Source organism: Oreochromis niloticus, linkage group LG4 (assembly GCF_001858045.2).
Source record: "Oreochromis niloticus isolate F11D_XX linkage group LG4, O_niloticus_UMD_NMBU, whole genome shotgun sequence".
In the NCBI taxonomy this organism is placed as follows: Eukaryota; Metazoa; Chordata; class Actinopteri; order Cichliformes; family Cichlidae; genus Oreochromis; species Oreochromis niloticus.
The window spans coordinates 4,886,597-4,903,993 of record NC_031969.2 but is presented as its reverse complement, the minus strand read 5'-3'; the positions used below and the strand labels follow the sequence as shown (position 1 = coordinate 4,903,993).

At 39.9% G+C, this 17,397-nt stretch overlaps 2 long non-coding RNA genes across 12 annotated transcripts; one reads left to right on the top strand and one right to left on the bottom strand.

The window, feature by feature from the left end:
* The first annotated feature begins 596 nt into the window (after positions 1 to 596).
* On the top strand, positions 597 to 5,387 carry LOC102080317 (uncharacterized). 5 transcript variants are annotated; one of them, XR_003219896.1, is made up of 7 exons: positions 597 to 660; positions 2,471 to 2,667; positions 2,766 to 2,879; positions 3,034 to 3,239; positions 3,731 to 3,866; positions 4,119 to 4,469; positions 4,612 to 5,387. It is a non-coding gene; the product is annotated as an uncharacterized LOC102080317 (long non-coding RNA). The 5 variants fall into 5 exon arrangements; XR_003219897.1 differs by lacking the exon at positions 597 to 660 and having other exon boundaries at positions 2,432 to 2,667; positions 4,119 to 4,243; positions 4,348 to 4,469; positions 4,612 to 5,228; XR_003219898.1 differs by lacking the exon at positions 597 to 660 and having other exon boundaries at positions 2,428 to 2,667; positions 2,745 to 2,879; positions 4,612 to 5,234.
* Positions 1,642 to 12,270, bottom strand: LOC109202025 (uncharacterized). 7 transcript variants are annotated; one of them, XR_002061997.2, is made up of 5 exons: positions 12,053 to 12,270; positions 11,609 to 11,720; positions 10,709 to 10,866; positions 10,218 to 10,276; positions 9,239 to 9,271 (listed from the first exon to the last, which is right to left on the bottom strand). It is a non-coding gene; the product is annotated as an uncharacterized LOC109202025 (long non-coding RNA). The 7 variants fall into 7 exon arrangements; XR_003219900.1 differs by lacking the exon at positions 12,053 to 12,270 and adding an exon at positions 11,806 to 11,815; XR_002061992.2 differs by lacking the exons at positions 9,239 to 9,271; positions 12,053 to 12,270 and adding an exon at positions 1,642 to 1,721 and having other exon boundaries at positions 11,609 to 11,791.
* Between the last annotated feature and the right edge of the window lie 5,127 nt (positions 12,271 to 17,397).

Genomic DNA, 17,397 nt, shown 5'->3' with positions numbered 1-17,397 from the left:
CTGCTACCCTAAAGCACATTGTGCACTGTCGGTCCTGCGTGCTGCACAACAACATTCAATATTTAGTATTTACTGTTATTTACACTTAGCCAACACGTTCTCACTCCCAACTCGTCAAATGTGTGACGCATGGTCAGGCTCCCTCTGCTTCACTTATCGACGCGCAGGGTACCCCCCTCGCGTCGAGAATTGACGTGCGGGGTCCTCTTACTGAATACTATAGAGCTCCCTAAACGTTGTTTATTGACGACAAGAGATTGCCGTGGAAGAGCCTGTTGTCCGTATATTTATATATTTCCGAAATCACATTGTAGTGACGTGTACTGAACACAAAGACCTGAGAAACAGCAGATACAGCAGATAAATTAATTATAGGCCATTACTTTTGTATCGTTTATTGCATTTATGGAGGGAGAGGTGTATGCTGGGTAATGGCACAGCTAGCCACTGGGTGACTTTATTCACCCGCTTCGGCTGTTATCAGTCCATACAATGGGCGTTATTAGCAGAAATCAGTCCCATAGATATGGGCCATCTCCACCTGCTAGATTGTTCAGAAGGTTGTTATCATCCATCCAGATGGAGGATCACTAACTGGAGCGTGGGAAGACTCCAGAATCCACTCTGGCTGGAATCCGGTGGATACAGCAGTGTTTACAGGTAAGACCATTTAAACGGACAGCATTTATAAAATGACTATTAAAAGTCAGCGGGTGTCAATAATGTTAATGTGGTTATGTTAGTAACACACCGAGTGCTAATATAACAGTTTTAAGATGCATTTGCAGATATTATTACGTGTTTTACCGTCTTTATGGTGCTAGCTTAAAGTTACGGTGTAAACGTTAGCTTATATTGTAGTAAAGCTGTTACTGTTTAAACGATGTTGGGACAGAAATATTAGCTTCTGTCATGACTGATGAAGTTACTAGTTAATAAAGTTTCCAGTAAAGTGATTAATCGCAGCCATAGATTGACAGTAAATATCCCGATTAGCTTCAATGCATCTGTAATAAATATGTGCAAGTTTCAGTGCTTCGTTTAAACTGTATGATACTTATACTGACCCAGGGTCAGTGTAAAATACAATCCTAGCTGTGTGAACAAAGCCTGGCTCCTTTAATCCTGCATGACAAACCTCAGGATGCAGGTTATTATTACTCTTTCCTGCTGGCACACCTGTCACACCTGAGAGTCAGCTAGAAACTTACAGTGACGTGGACATCATGCAAAGACTGCCAGACTCTGTAATACTGTAAATGATCAGTGACTCAGGTTAACACTAAACTTTAAACAGTCCCTCTGTGTCTCTGTGTGTGCTGAACATCTGGAATCAGATTGAGTCAGGCTGCATCAGCTGAATCTGTTATTTGTAAATATCAATATTTTTTATTCAGGTGTGGGGATAATATGTAAGACTGCAGTGAAGCGATGCGCCAGATTAATCCCTGGCCAAAGGTATCGTACTTAAATCAGACTACTGATCCAGCCACATCAGCCTTTTGTGAGGTCTGTTTACAGTAGACTTAAAATGAACTCCAGGTTCCTGAGAGGTGGACTGCGAGCACAGAAACACATGTTCATACATACAGCTGCAGCAAGCTTACATTAATTTTAAATCGATTTGTTACTCTGATGTCTGTCTCTGTGTTAGTCCTCTGACAGACAGGTGACCTGTCCAGGTGTGCTCTACCTATGACTACTGGGACAGGCTCTGGCTCCTGTAATAGAAATTTTCTATTATTCTCATTTAAAGTATTTAAGTGCTTATGCATATGCTTAGTTGTGACACTGTTATAGACTGTTCAGTGAACGTTTCTAAAACTAGATGAACTTACTTCAGCGTCAGCAGTTTGAGAAAACAACTCCCTTTACAGGTGCTGATAAGGCCAAGGGCACAAAACAGCATAACCATTGATCCGTTAGGTTTCATAGCGAGACGCGTGAAGTGTGGTACGATCAGTTTGTAACTTCCTCTCTCTTTCTTGGAATTCATAAAGGAGTAGGAGCACGACTTCTGTGGCAGAGCTGGCATGACTGTGAACTTAGATGTTTGATGTGTGTTGGCTCTCCTGCACGCAGTAATAAATAGCTTGATCACAGCTCTTTCTGTGTTGCAGACTTTATTTACAAAATTCCATGATACCCCCCCCCCACCCTCCCACTGTGAACATGAATTGAATATTCAGAAGACATTTGTTTAAATAGTTCTAGAAATCTGAGCTGTTGGTGTGGTAATAATATTAGAGCTGGCAATCTTTCTTACTGAATCTCTACTCTGAGTCATGTTACCTGAGATTAATTCTATGTTTACCTGACAGCCTGGACAAATGTGCTGTGTGAAGGATGTAAATCAAATCAGATCTTAACTGCTTTAATATGAACCAATGATTTTCTGATTGCTGATTCTAAGAGAGTCTTTGTGGAAATTTGGCTTTTTGTCATTTTAATTCTCTTTTCTGTTTTCCAGAACAGTTCTCCACAGTCACTGTCCACATGGGTCAGTGGGACCAAGAAGCACACTGCTAATGTGTGGACTCTGACCAGCAACATCCAGCAAGACGCAGACAGCGTTTTCTATCTCCCAGCTGGAGATTTTTTTGTTTGTCTGTGACTGGAGAGTCAGATTTTTGTTGAGGCTGGAGGAACAGCCTCACACTTGCAGAGGTAAGTCAGTTTGCAGAGATCCCTCCCACCCTGGCTTTTATGTGGCAGATTTCATATCTGAAACAGTAACATTTCAGTGACTGCTGCTTATACCACAGGTTAATACATGCTACTGATCCCTGATGGGAGAATCATCACCTCTGCCAACAAAGAAGCCTGGTGGATATTTGTTTACAGACTGATGATGGGACATCATGCTCTGCATCTTCAAAGTTTGTCTCTTGATTATTATTCATACACAGTAATGTGAAGTATGCTTATATCTAGTATAACTGGACCAACCTGGTGCTCTTCATTTATGGAGGCTGTTGAGTCTGAATGTTGGATGTTGTGTATCTCATGTTCTCTGGGCTTTGTTGTCCTCAGTCTTTTTGCAGGATCAGAAAACAAAACCAGGAGGCCTGTAAATGTTTCTTCTCCAATTGGATGATGATAAGACTGTGACACGGGATGCCACCTTTAGTCTTGTGATGAAGCAAAGCTCAGGAAGAAGTGTGATTAAATGGTACCCACATGTGTGCTGCTGAGAAGGATGTACAGGGGCACCTGCAGCCAAATCCAAGCCTCCTCAAGTTAGTTGTAGTTGCAGAATGCTTTAGGACTGAGACAGCTGAGGCATCAAATGTTTGATTAAAGCGATGAAAAAGAGAAGTTTCTTCCCTGTAATTATCACTTTTTAAAATCTTTGGCAACTTCAGGTCTGTCAGCGTGCTGAGGTCACAGAAACAAGAAAAGCAGCTTGACTTCAGAGTGTTGTTTACAGTTTTCTGTCATCATGATCTCCCCTGAAGTTTATCAAGCAGTAAGTCCACAATACTGTAATGATGATTCTGACTTTGGTCACAGTTGCATAATATTTTAATAATATACAATTATTTTTTGTAATTCATATTTTTTCTGTTAATTAAAAATTTACTTTGTGAAATTTGTATTTGAGAATGAAGAATGTGACAATATATTTTTGTTCAATATTTAATTTCTTTCAGTTGCAATTGTTAAATGAAAATATATATATATATATATATATATATATATATATATATATTCTGATCTATGCTCACAGATGGTGATGGTGTGGAGAGACGGTGGTGTTTCCTCAGAAGAACTAGCAGAGTCACAAAGGGCACGAGTCCTTCTCACCACCTTGACTTGCTGACTGATGCTCGTCTGCACTGCACAGAGGAAATCAACTGACCGAGGTTTGTCCAGTGCAGTGTTATGAAATGTATATTTGTTTTATGCTTACAGATTTGTTTTTCTTGACAGAGGCTCTGCAGAGGTTAGACAAAGCAGAGAAAATATGTGCTTTACATTTTACTGTGATTTACTGGGACATTTGTTGCCTGATGTTTAGCAGGAATGGAGAAATGGAATCAAAGGGAGATGTTTTTTATGTTTTTGTAATGATGTAAGTAAACCTTCAATATTATTTATTTGCTTGGTTATATTAGGAGTGTTTCTGAGTGAGGGAGAGAGGAGTCATCATCCAGGTAAAGTGACGTGGATCAGTGGATACACTTGTCTCTCCTTTAAAGGAGATACTCTTAGAGAGAGACGATCAGAGTCATCCTTAAATGTTAGTGCTTTCAAATACACAAACATTTTTAAAGGACAAAAACGAACATCCAACTTTGACTGTAATACAATTAAATCTTTGCATGTGTGTTTTCAAACTCTCAGATGGGAAGGATATCAGTCCTGGACTGTCTAACCTGCAGGAGCAGCACTGAATAACCACCACACATGAGCATGTTCCTGCAACATTCAGCATCTGATCTGCCATCTGTGTGCTTCTGCTTTTGGTAAGTAGAGTTACCTAACTACGGTAACTATAAACACATGCCATCCATTTCTAACGGCCTGGCTACTTCCTGTCAGTTATTTTAGAAACCATGTGGTCACCTGACCTAACACTGTTTCTTCTTCTTCCCCTTAATCTTGAAGTGTCAAATGTCAAACAGCTGGAGAGGAAACTACACCAGTGTACTGGGATGTTTCACCAACACGTGCCAGACGCTGTAACTTCATGGTTTCATCACCAGAGACGGCCCCGCCCACCTCAGGACCTCGCCATTGATCATGATGATTATAATGATGACAGCGAGCGGAACTAAGACTGTAAAAATCCACGACCAGAATGTTTAGATGCTTTCTAATTATTAATGAATACTGAGAGCCTCTTTCTGTGTTTTGTCTGTTTTGTTTTGTTTTGTTTTTTACCTCATTTGTTACTAACAAAGTTCACCAAACTCACACAGTTTACATTCTGTATGTTTCCATCTTTACCAGCCACACTCTACCCGCAATTAAGCAAATAATCCTTAGAAATTGTCGTTTTTCTCTTTTGTAATTGATGATAATTCAGTGAATATAGTGCGCTGCTTCCTTTTATTGCATCACACATTGCTTTAAGTTTTTCAGTGTCGTTATTTTTTTACTGCTGTTTGAATTCTCTGCATGTTTGACCCTGTAGACTGTTTAATGGACTGCTTGTCTTGTAACCGCTGCCTGTTTTTGACTGAAGATTTGGATTTCTGACTTTAACACAGCCTCTGCGTGTCCTCCCTTTGTGTCCTCTTCCTCTGTGAATCTGTTGCATGTGTCACAGATTCATTTTATTAACAGCTTTCCCACAGTGAGTTGCATCAGCATTCATTCACAGCACATTTCAGAAGGATTCAGATTAATACAGTGATCTTATAGTCAGAATTATCCTGACAGAGTGCCACTGTAAATTATCTTTCATCAGGTACATTTTAAAGTTCAGTATTTCAAAGCAGGAGTTATGAAGAATCGTACTGGCATTAGGACTGTAACAATATGTACTTACAAAGTCAAAGTTTTTTAATTATGCTAGAATATTGGAAGACAATCAACTTTTAGTGTTTTCTGCATATTAATTATACTGAAATAGAGATGGTGACCCTAACTGTACAGAAGCACTAAACAACTGACAATCTAACAAACATTATTGGCCTGAGCCATCATGCACAGTGAGTCTGATCCTGTGCTGTGAGAGTCTGATAAGCATGTTTCTGGTCAGTTTGGAAGAAATAATATCACAATGTTGATCTTTTTTTAATATTCCTTTTACAACATAAACTGTGATCAAAGCTACTTATGTTCACAGCATGTAATAATACTGACAGTCCAGGGCATTGTGGTCTGTTGAGCTAGGGTTAGGGTTAACAATTCAGACATATGTAATCAATCTCTTGCTGGATATAACAAACACCTAGGAATTCATATTATAATTTGATTTTCATGAAATATTCATATTCAGTATCAGTCATTTTATATTATAACCACGTATCCACCCAGGCTCATGGTGGGGCAGGGCTCTGTCCTGGGATGCTTGAGTGAAAGGTAATGTACACCGTGACCAGGTATCCAGTCTGTCACAGTTGTTTTCAATATTTGGTTCAAAAATATGAGTGAAAACAAAAATCCAACTAGGGTTCTTGCATATGATGAATGAAGTCTGTCTTTGACTGTATTGTCCAGCTGATCCATCAAACCCCCAGCAGGTGAACCTTATTAATGACATGGTAACAATGTAAAAAATTAAACAGCAACAGTCTAAATGTAAAGTGCATTCTAAACTCCTCTTCAATAAATTATATGGATGTGCAGTGAGTCATTCAGGACTGTAAAACGTGAACTACAGAACCCAGAGTCTTCACCATTAAATCTCTGGTTGCTTCATTTTTCTATCCTATCTCAGATACTTTAAAGGTTTTAGTAAAGTTGCATTCTCATGGTGAGGCAAAGTGTTTTATGTGTGTGTGTGCGTGCGTGTCATGAACGGCTGTAAAAGCCCTTTAATTACAGAACAAAGCGGGGTTTGAGTTCGAGTATACGGCAGACTGTCGCTACTTCTAAATGTAACGCAGCCTTCCTACGGCGGACAGCTAATAACAGGAATCGGACGCGCGGTCCACCCTAGTCCCCAGCAACCACCATAGCAACAGCCTAGCATGTCTTTAAAACACATTCTTTATTCATAACTATCAAAAACGTGAAATGATTGGTAAAGCGTGAAAGTGTTGCAGAGAGCTATGGCGGTATCTTTGGAAGCTGTTTACATAGCTAATAATATTTGATGTAACCATGGAGACAGTCAGTCACGTGAGCTAGCGGTGCACGTTTACTACAGTGAATAAGGTGATTGTGTGCACAGCGTCCACACGCTGCACAGGGTAAAGACATTACTTCAATATTGTTTTATATTTATATATATTTGCCTTCTGTTGACCATCACCTCAGGTTCACCATTACAGTTTCGGCATACAAATGTCTAAATATTGTAATGACCTGGCTGGGGTTGTTAGCCAGGTGCATTCTGGGTATTGTGTTGTCTGTGTTTTCTATTAGTGATGGTAAATTTGATTCTTTTTACTGAATCGAGTTTTAATGAGTCACTCACCAAAGTGAATCGGATTTTTTGAGTCATTTGAGTCACTGAGTCAGTTGACCAGAGAGTGCAAAAAATGTACATTTTCACTCAAACTTAATTTGTTTCTCTTTTAATGTAAATCCTACTGCTAAGATGAGTGATTCGTAAAGAAAACAACTATTTTATATAGCAAAAAAGAGCAAAAGAATTTCTAAAGGAAACATTTCTTTTGTTTATTTTTATTTTATTAGTATTTTCCTTACATGTGTCAAATATATATTTTCTCATCTAAATGTCCACTGGCGCTGTGAGCCAGGGGGCGGTAGTGCGCCTTAACATTGGTTGCCAACCAAGAAGAAGAAGAAGTAGCTGCGAGCCAGGAGGGAGGGGGTGAGTGAGTGAGTGAGTGATTCGTTCGCTCTATGATTCAGCACAGGAGGGAGGGGGTGAGCGAGTCATGAGTGATTCGCTCGCTCTATGATTCAGCACAGGAGGGAGGGGGTTAGCGAGTCATGAGTGATTCGCTCGCTCTATGATTCAGCACAGGAGGGAGGGGGTTAGCGAGTCATGAGTGATTCGCTCGCTCTATGATTCAGCACAGGAGGGAGGGGGTTAGCGAGTCCTGAGTGATTTGCTTACACTACGATTCAGCACAGGAGGGAGGGGGTTAGTGAGTCCTGAGTGATTTGCTTCCCCTACGATTCAGCGCAGGAAGGGAGGGGGTGAGTAGCTCAAATGTGCTGTTAGCATGTTAGCAGAGCGATGCTACTGTGAACCGAGGAGCTATTGTCTTGATGTGAGCTTCTACTTAGGGTTTTTTCTTCCAGTTGAGAGCAGAAATGTTTTTGTTAAGATACTGGATGTTGTGTTTTTCTTCACAATTTGAATTATAAGCTAGATATATTTCTACTAATGAAATTAGTTTGCTAACAGCAACAGGGATGAGTCAGTGAGTCAGTTGCGCTTGTGAATCACGATTCATGAGTCAGTAAAGTGATTCTCGAGTATTGAACGATTCGTTCATGATTCGCGCATCACTATTTTCTATCGTTCTGCTAGTTCCTATGTGTTTGATTCGCATGTTGTGTTAGTGTTATGTTAATGTAAGCCACAGTGAAGTTGATGTGTGTTCTGTGGAGCGGGTTGAATTGGCATGGTTGGCTGACACCGCGACTCTATGTGGTGGGAGCGTGATAGGGGTTCGGTGTCAGCAGCGTTACAGGGGTTGTAAAAATGGTAAATAAATGACTGGTGTGAACCACTACTGTCTCCTGCTAGATCATTTGGGGATTATAAGCCTGCTGCTGAGACGCTCTGGGTTGTGCGGTGTATGAGGCACGAGCGCTCTCCATTCGTTGCGAAGTTCGACGATAGCTGCTAGCGCCCCGCTAGCCGTTTTAGCTAGTGAGCAGTTTAGCCAGTTCAGCTCTACTAACCCGCGGTCGCTACAATATGAACACATTAAAAAAAAATCATGTCTCAGAAATAAGCACAGCTGTTCATGTTTGTCATTATAGTTTTATTTGTAAGAAAATTGTGAACTTCATATTGTGTATCAAGTCAAAGAACATTTGACAAGTCTGAGTCATTCCTTTGCCCCATGAGAGCTGGAATAAATATATATCCTGACAGTTACAGTTGAGCAAACTTCAGTGAAATGTTGAAACAGTAGAGACAGGTAGAAATGGGATCAGATTAATCTTTGCTTAGTCAGATACCTCCTGTGTTCAGTCCATCATATTAAAAAACAAACAATAGCACAATCCGTGTGATTTTGCATCCATTTCCAAATTGTAGTCAAGCTGCCCAGTCTCATACATAGGTAACAGAAATGTCTCTAATGTAGATGTGCACAGTGTAGTGTAAGCATTAAAAGATCATAAAGGAAACACTAACATTTATGTGAAACTAATTGTAATAAAAAATGAACAGGTGCTTTACAGATTTATAAGAAAGAATCTGAAAACAACACTTTTTTTGGTCTAAGTGGTCAAAGTAGAAAACAGAACTGATGTTCAAGAACAAACCGTAGCTGCACTAATATTACACATCTCCATTGTTGTGGTGAACAATGTTGCTTTTAAAACCACATGCAGTGTGTGGCCATGACTGTCCACTGAGACCATGAACGCCACTTCCCTGAAGCATTCTTCTTCTTCTTCTTGCCATCAGAATGGAAGCAGACAGAGCACGAGCTGCTTTGATCTACTGAAAGGAAAAAGCAGAACATCTGAGCTGAAACCATTAAGATAGAAACAATCGTTCAATGCAGTGTCTCACGTAGCTTAGCCTGCTGCAACTGTTGATACAAGCTCAGTACAGTTAACACAGTGTCGGGGAACTCCAGTGTGGGAACTAGTGGCTTTAGGTTTGTAGTCATTTAACTTTCATCCATTCATTCATTTAATTCAGGAGGAAGAAATGTCAGGTTGGTGCAGGCTGGCATTTGCTCCCATGCTGTCTTTAACCAAATGACTTGGTTCACTTTATGGCTGGGCTGTATGTGGGGTTATATCATGTTATTTGGGCAGGAGTACCTGTCCCCTGTTAGACTTAGAAAGTTTCTCCATAAGCAGAGCTTCTAACTCTTATAGCTTTTAGCACATCTGTAGCTGTGCAGGCTGACAGGTTTTTAGTGGCTCTTTTTACCCCACACTGGTTGTGAGTGTGTAAATAGCCCCACTAGTTCTTTTGGGTTGCAGTTAACTTGGGAGGAAGGGGTGGGTCTGCCAGGACTAGATGACTAAAAATGATCTGGGATACATAAATTTCATAATGCATGCATATATCTCTATAAACCTGGCCTGAGGGCTGCCATTTTTTACATTCAGTTATTTCTCTTAGAAATGTTGGATCTAAATAATGAATGTGTTACAGTCAAACTGACACTGGTCAGTGTAAATGGCTCATTGGGACAAAGAAACCTTTAAATTAAATCCCATCACCTGATATCGAGTGTCAAACAATATCAAAGCTGTAAAAGCTGTTTACAGTCAGAATGTATAAAAACTATGATTGTAAATAAATTAAAACAAGTGAGCTTTTCTCTTTGTGTTGAATATCAACACTGTGATTTCTTAGACTGTAAGCTTCACATCAGCACAGTTGTAGAAGCCGTCACTCCAAATGTCTTTTGATAACAAGAAAAAAATACCTTTTCAGTCCACGGCCTGAAGTTCTTCTCCAAACATCTTCTGCCATCGGCTTTGTCTGCTGGTTTGAAGACAATAAACCACAAAAAAGATGATTTAGTCACTTTGTCTGCATCATGCAGCTTGAATGTGTCGTGTAACGATGTTGAATAGCCGTCGTTATCCCTCTGCTGTGTCAGTAGGATTGTACTGTACAGCATCTCATTGATATGTGAGGAATGCCAATGTAACACGATAACAGACATCTGGTCTTACATCATTAAAATATAAAGGGCAGGAGATATTTAGATATTTTTATATTTATATTATATTTTATAGCTGACAGATATTACTAAATAGATAGAATTTACTAAATGGTTGAAAACATGAAAAATATGTCCATAATCACAAATGACCATGAGAGCCAGTAGAATTAATTCAACTAAACACTCAAAAGACGTCCTTAAATGTTCTTTAAGTGGCAGAACAAACGAACAAACAGTTAATCGCTTACTTGAGATGAAATCTGCTCAGCTACTTTGAAAACAGCTTCTAACTGGTTCCTCCTTTAACAGGATGACTTCTCAGGGGTAAGGCCATCATGTAGTCCAGCAACCTTTATGGTCCTGCTTTGATTCACCAGGAACTATTAGGGAAACCTTTCAGCGCCTCCTGTGAAAGACACAGGCATAAACACAAACATTTGTTAACATGTTCCACAGTCTTCCAGTTCGATTTTCTCATCCTGTGGACAACAACGTACAGAGATGCAGGTTTATTGTTAACTTTTGTAAGGTTTATTTAGTGAACATATCCAGCTGCAGCTCCACTGTGATCCTGAACTGGATAAGCACTTAAGAAAATGTGTCAATAAATGCACATACATCAGTTTACTATATTTATCCAAACAGACTGGACCAATAATGCTTCACTGAGTTAGAGACTTTAACAGACTCTTCTATGTAAGAATGTCTCGTGATAGACCTGCAAACTTGACAACAAAGGTTTTTCACACTACATGTAGCTGTCCTCTATGTCAGCTAACACATTTACATTCATGTCACACTTATTTCTGCTTTCCCATTTTGTAATTATTACTTACATTTTGATTAGATACTTTGAGTTTGTAAATGATGAGATTACATAATTGGAATACAATTCAATACAATTCATGTATCCAATTCAGGGTTGCGGGAGGATGAAGCCTATCCCAGCTGATACAGGACAAAGACAGGACAGGCTGCCAGTTTATCGCAGGGCTAAGACAATACGTGTAACAGAAAATCCACTTAAATGTTTGATATTTCTTATAATAATCATAATTATGACTATTATTTAAAGGTTTCTTTATAAATACATTTTGATTTTTTTTATAACCCCTAAAATATAAACCTGAGCTGTTTCAGATTCTGACCTCTGACCTCAGTGACCAGGCTGTGTCCTCACTGCAGCTCCCTCTTGGAAGTACGTCTGCTTCTTGTCTTCCCCCAGTGATGACCGCCTGCCCTTAATATCACGTACTGTACCTGAGGAACAAAAAAGGACAAACACTTGCCTTCATTTAAGAAGTACATTCATACAGAGATAATCTATGGAAACACACTAGTTCACCCTTTGGGAGAAATCAGTTCCTGTGAAACATTTCTGTAAATCAACATCGTAGAGAATGAAATGAGTTCTTCAGGTGACTCAGCATTCCCACACTGACAAATGAAACTTCTGTGGAAGAAGAATCTGGATTTTTTTGATTTCCAATCCAGTTAAACTATCAAGCATCTTTGCTCTTCTGAAATCTGTGTTAAGCAACAACAAACATAAATTAGTAACAAAAATACAGCTGAGTAGAAGCTTTACACACCACCAGCAGCCATAATGCTAAATTTTAATCTTCAAATGTTTCTGAGCCGTCTTCAACCTGCTTTTAACAGAGAAAAGTCCCACAGTCAATGCAGCCTGACTCAATCCTAGATGTTCAGCACACACAGAGACACAGAGGGACTGTTTAAAGTTTAGAGTTAACCTGAGTCACTGATCATTTACAGTATTACAGAGTCTGGCAGTCTTTGCATGATGTCCACGTCACTGTAAGTTTCTAGCTGACTCTCAGGTGTGACAGGTGTGCCAGCAGGAAAGAGTAATAATAACCTGCATCCTGAGGTTTGTCATGCAGGATTAAAGGAGCCACGCTTTGTTCACACAGCTAGGATTGTATTTTACACTGACCCTGGGTCAGTATAAGTATCATACAGTTTAAACGAAGCACTGAAACTTGCACATATTTATTACAGATGCATTGAAGCTAATCGGGATATTTACTGTCAATCTATGGCTGCGATTAATCACTTTACTGGAAACTTTATTAACTAGTAACTTCATCAGTCATGACAGAAGCTAATATTTCTGTCCCAACATCGTTTAAACAGTAACAGCTTTACTACAATATAAGCTAACGTTTACACCGTAACTTTAAGCTAGCACCATAAAGACGGTAAAACACGTAATAATATCTACAAATGCATCTTAAAGCTGTTATATTAGCACTCGGTGTATTACTAACTGTGAAAAGATTTTGTTTATTCTTCAAATATGCTTTGCTTGTAATTGTGTAAACTCTGAATGACGATTCACCCTGATAAACATGAAGCCTTGCCTATGCTTATCAAATGCCTGTGAAGATAAGTTCCTGTGTAAAGAGGAACGGAAAGTGCCACTTAAGCAGACGTTTAGTATAGTACGGACAGAATGTTTTAGCAAGATATGCATTTGTCAGTTAAGCAATCTATATTCTGAGAACAGGCGGAGACTGCCTCCGTCTGCTGTGTAACCTACATGCCTATATAACCTGCAATAAAGAAGTGTACTGTGTGACTCTCTCTCGAGACGTTCACCCATGTACATGTGATTGATTATATTGTCTCACTGTGTCTCTGTTTTACTTTGGCAGCCTTCTATTTGGGAAATTTCCCCCGACATTTCTTGGTCCTTCGAAGCCGGATGGGACGGCCTATTTAAAGCAGCTCCCATAAGAGGCGCCTCACCAGGTCCCGTCGGTGCGAGAAGCCCACGTTGAAGTCTGCCGGCAGCTCACATACTAGGTGTGTGATTAAAATCCAAGAGCGTGAATTCGGGTCTTGGTCAATGTTTTACAAGCGGTCCGCACCGTCGGGGGCTGATCAGGTGCATCTGAAGAAACCAGCGCCAAGGTAAGACAGACTACTTTGAGATAATAAAGGTCTGCGTAAAAACGAAAACGAAACTTAAAAAGAAAATAGCTCGCCCAAGAAGGGCTGGAAGCAGAAGGCTCGCCCGCAGAGGGTTGGAAGCAGTAAAATAAATATTGAGCTCATCTAGAATGATTGGTAGCTCCCCGAAAGGGTAAAAATAGGCCTATAAGCTCGCCCAGAGAGGCTGGAAGCACTACGCTCGCTTTAAGGAAGCTAGTAGCGTGAACGCGCGTTGAAACTGTCTGTCTTTTATTGTCTATTTTTTTTGGTGGAATAAGTTGATTTTTACAGCACAATAAGGAGGCTGAACTATTCCACTGATTTGTTTACTGTCGGTTGCTGAAGTACTGGTGAACTGAGAGGAAGGTCGTGTTTTATCACGTAAAGTCGACACCGCTTTTGAGAATAGCTCAAAAGTAGAAGGGCGTGTCAGCCACCTCTCTCTGTTCTCGTGCCAGTGAAAGCGCCGCAGGTGTGTGTGTGTATTATTGAAAGCGCTAAATACATAAAGAAATAAATAAAATAAGTAGAAATAAACATATAAAACAAATAAGAAAATGGGAAATAAAGCAACAAAACTCACTGCTGACGAGCAGTGGCTAGAAAAGAAATGTCCAGGCGCCGGACAAATTAGTGCATATAGATGGAGAAATCCAAAGAAACCTAAATGTGCCACGTGGGAGGGAAAATGCATTAACTAAATTATAAGAAACCCTCCAAGCAGAAATAAATACTGAAAAGGAAGCTAAAAAGAAATCAAAGCAAGAGTTGTAATATTTTAAAGCATGGAAAGAGGAATGAAGTGGAATAAACAAAAGGTTAAATTAAGGTTAACTTAAATTAAAGCAATGAAACAAAATTGGGAAGACAACCAAGCTGAATGAATAGAATGCGTGAAACCAGATAATTCACACAAAATATATCAAATAAAAAAGAGAGATGCATAAGGCATATTAAGGCTGTGTCATTGTTCAGCCAAGGAAAATGTCTCCAGCTTGGGAAGGTGTGAAGCTGCAGATTCACACAGACCCGTGATGGATACGTAATAAAATATAAACTAATATACTATTGTATATTAGTAGTAAAGTAGTGTATTGTGATATACTATTGCTGTTATAAAAAAGGAAAAACAATACAATGATAACATTAATAATGACATACTATTAATAGGAAGAGGCACCTCAGTCAGTTATGATGTGAGGTGGAAGATTGTTAAAAGTAGTCTGATTCAAGCTTAAGGTTTGCTCAAACTCAGTACAATGATATAGGAGATGAAGAAAATAAGGAAATAACTACACTAATCAGGTGCATAGAGACACTTGACCTGCTTGTAAACCTGTCATCTTAGATGAGACTTTGTTAAGATGAAGAGCAAACCTATACTAACAACTAATGAGCCAAACCCTGTATACAACAGCTAAAGCTACAAGATTGAGAAGCTGAATTAAATATGTGGACACTACCAAGCTAATGAGGAGCGGTGACGCGCATGGAGATGCTGGTTTTGCTCACTACAATTGTATAAATAGAGTTTGAATTCATTACTGTGGATGTACAGTGAGTGACCTCTATATATCTTGAAAAGCATGTCTGAAATACTCGTATGAAAGCATATTTTGAGTGATTTTAACTGTGTGAACAAGTGGAAGTTTGAGAGAAAAGGCAGTGTGTGTGATGATTCCTGATGTCTGAAAGAGCTCAATTTAAAAGTGTGTGTGAAATAAAGGTGTATCGTTTTTAGATCAAGGGATTTAGATTGTTTTTAGTAGAATTAAAGAGGGTTTTTAGACTATAAATACAATGAAAGACAGAGTCTGCAGAAACAGGAAATGTGTGCCTGTCGGTGACAGGAAACCGTGTGTGTGTGAGGAGATAGGTTGAATTTAGAACTCTGTGATAAGATGCATGAATTAAACCGTATTGTAATAAATACTTGCAATGAAGAAAGCAGCTTACACTCAATTAATATGAACGCACAGCCTTGATGATGCCATAGGCAACTTGTTTTATTTTTGTTTGTTTGCTTAGTAAGTTTGGAAAATAAATTTGTGATCATACTTGTGGATCACAGTGGCACATAATGATTAGGCATATGATTTACTAATGGAGATATAATAACTTTATTCTAAAATTCAAGGAGAACAAACAAGAACAACACCTTCAGTTGTGTCTTGTTGTTGTTCTCTGTGTAGTGTGCAGCACATCAGAAGAATGACTATGACATTACAAAGGGAAACAATTTTACTGACAAAGGATGAACAAAAAGCAGCTCCCACAGCTGAGCAAAAGAAATGGCTGAAATGCGGAGCGCAACTAAGAGATGACTTGATGATTTGTGAAGGAAAACCAATACTTCCAAAATCTCTACACAAAACAGCAGCCTTAGTGACACATGGAGTTACTCTCCATGCGTCAACAGGAGGGATAGTAGATATAATCTCCAAAACACTTTTACACTCTAAATTTCGAAAGTTCAGCAAAAGAATTTGTAAGAACATGCATGATTTGCCAAAAACACAATGCACAAGGGAATCTCAGACCAAAGAGAGGTCATTTTCCCACACCACCTCATCCTTTTCACACAATCCACATGGATTTTATTGAACTAAATGAATGTCAAGGCTCAAAATACGCTCTAGTGATCATAGACGTATTCTCAAAATGGCCAGAAATCTACCCAGTAAAGAAAGCAGATGCCATTTCAGTAGCAAAATGCTTATGTAACCATTTTATTCCAACATATGGCATCCTCACTCTGATAAGATCAGATAATGGGACACACTTTGTCAATGAGGTAATCAGCAAAGTCTCTGAAGCACTAGGATTCAGCATCAAAAATCACTGTGCTTATCACCCGCAAAGTGCAGGATTAGCGGAAAGAACTAACGGCACAATAAAACAGAGACTTAGAAAATGTATGGAAGAAACAGGGAGACCATGGCCTGAGTGTATAGGCCTAGTAAAAATGTGGATGAGACTAACACAGGGTTCTCAGAAACTCACACCTTTTGAAATCATTCATGGCAGACCATTTCCACTGCCAATCACAAGTGAACTTTTAGATAAATCAATCAGAGAGACCACACTAGCAGAATGGATGTCGAAGCTACTAGAAAACAAAGATATTGTTTTGAACAATAAACTGCCTTCTGAATCTTCTCCAGTATCTTGCAGGTTGAAGCCAGGTGATTGGGTCCTGATTCGAGTTCTCCAGAGAAAGAATTGGAGCTCGCCCCGCTGGGAAGGCCCATACCAAGTGCTTATCACCACACCAACCGCCTGTAGGATAGCAGAGAGACCATCTTGGATTCACCAAAGCCACTGCAAGAAAGTGAGTGACAGCCCAGACTCATAGACTCCAGCACCCCTACCTTCTGGTGATCTACCTGGTGAAGAGAGGGCTGATTGGGTATATCCCGCCCTCTACTTCTCGCCAGTAGTCTACTCACCCGAGGATCTAGGTGTGTTTGGCTGTCATGAAGACACTCGCCGTCCTAGCAGCTGTCCTCCTGCTCCTAGCAGGACTCCTCGCACTTTTCGAGGACAATAAAGAACAAAACACAAGCCAAACGTGCCGCCAGCTTTTCGGGCGTTGGCTATCAACATAAGAAAATCATCATTAATGAGACAAGCTCTATCATCTATTCGCTTAACCTTTTTAGTATCTTCCAGAGACCGCCCCAATACGAGGTAATCACCATCGAAAACGCTGGACTTGACAACGGAACGTGTGACCAGCTCTTCTGGATCAACTTCAACGTGACGAATCGGAACACGTCTATACACTTCCCAGTGTTCTTGGACCAAACCCCAGGGAAGAACCACTCCATGTGTTACCGACAAGACAACGGTAACAGACCCCTAGGCAACACCACCAACTGTAACCAAACCGCTGCCAACAGAGAGGGCGCACCTGTAAACACGTCCGCGCCCAGCAACGGCACCTACTGGGTGCAGGGAATGGCCTGGCTGTGTGGAC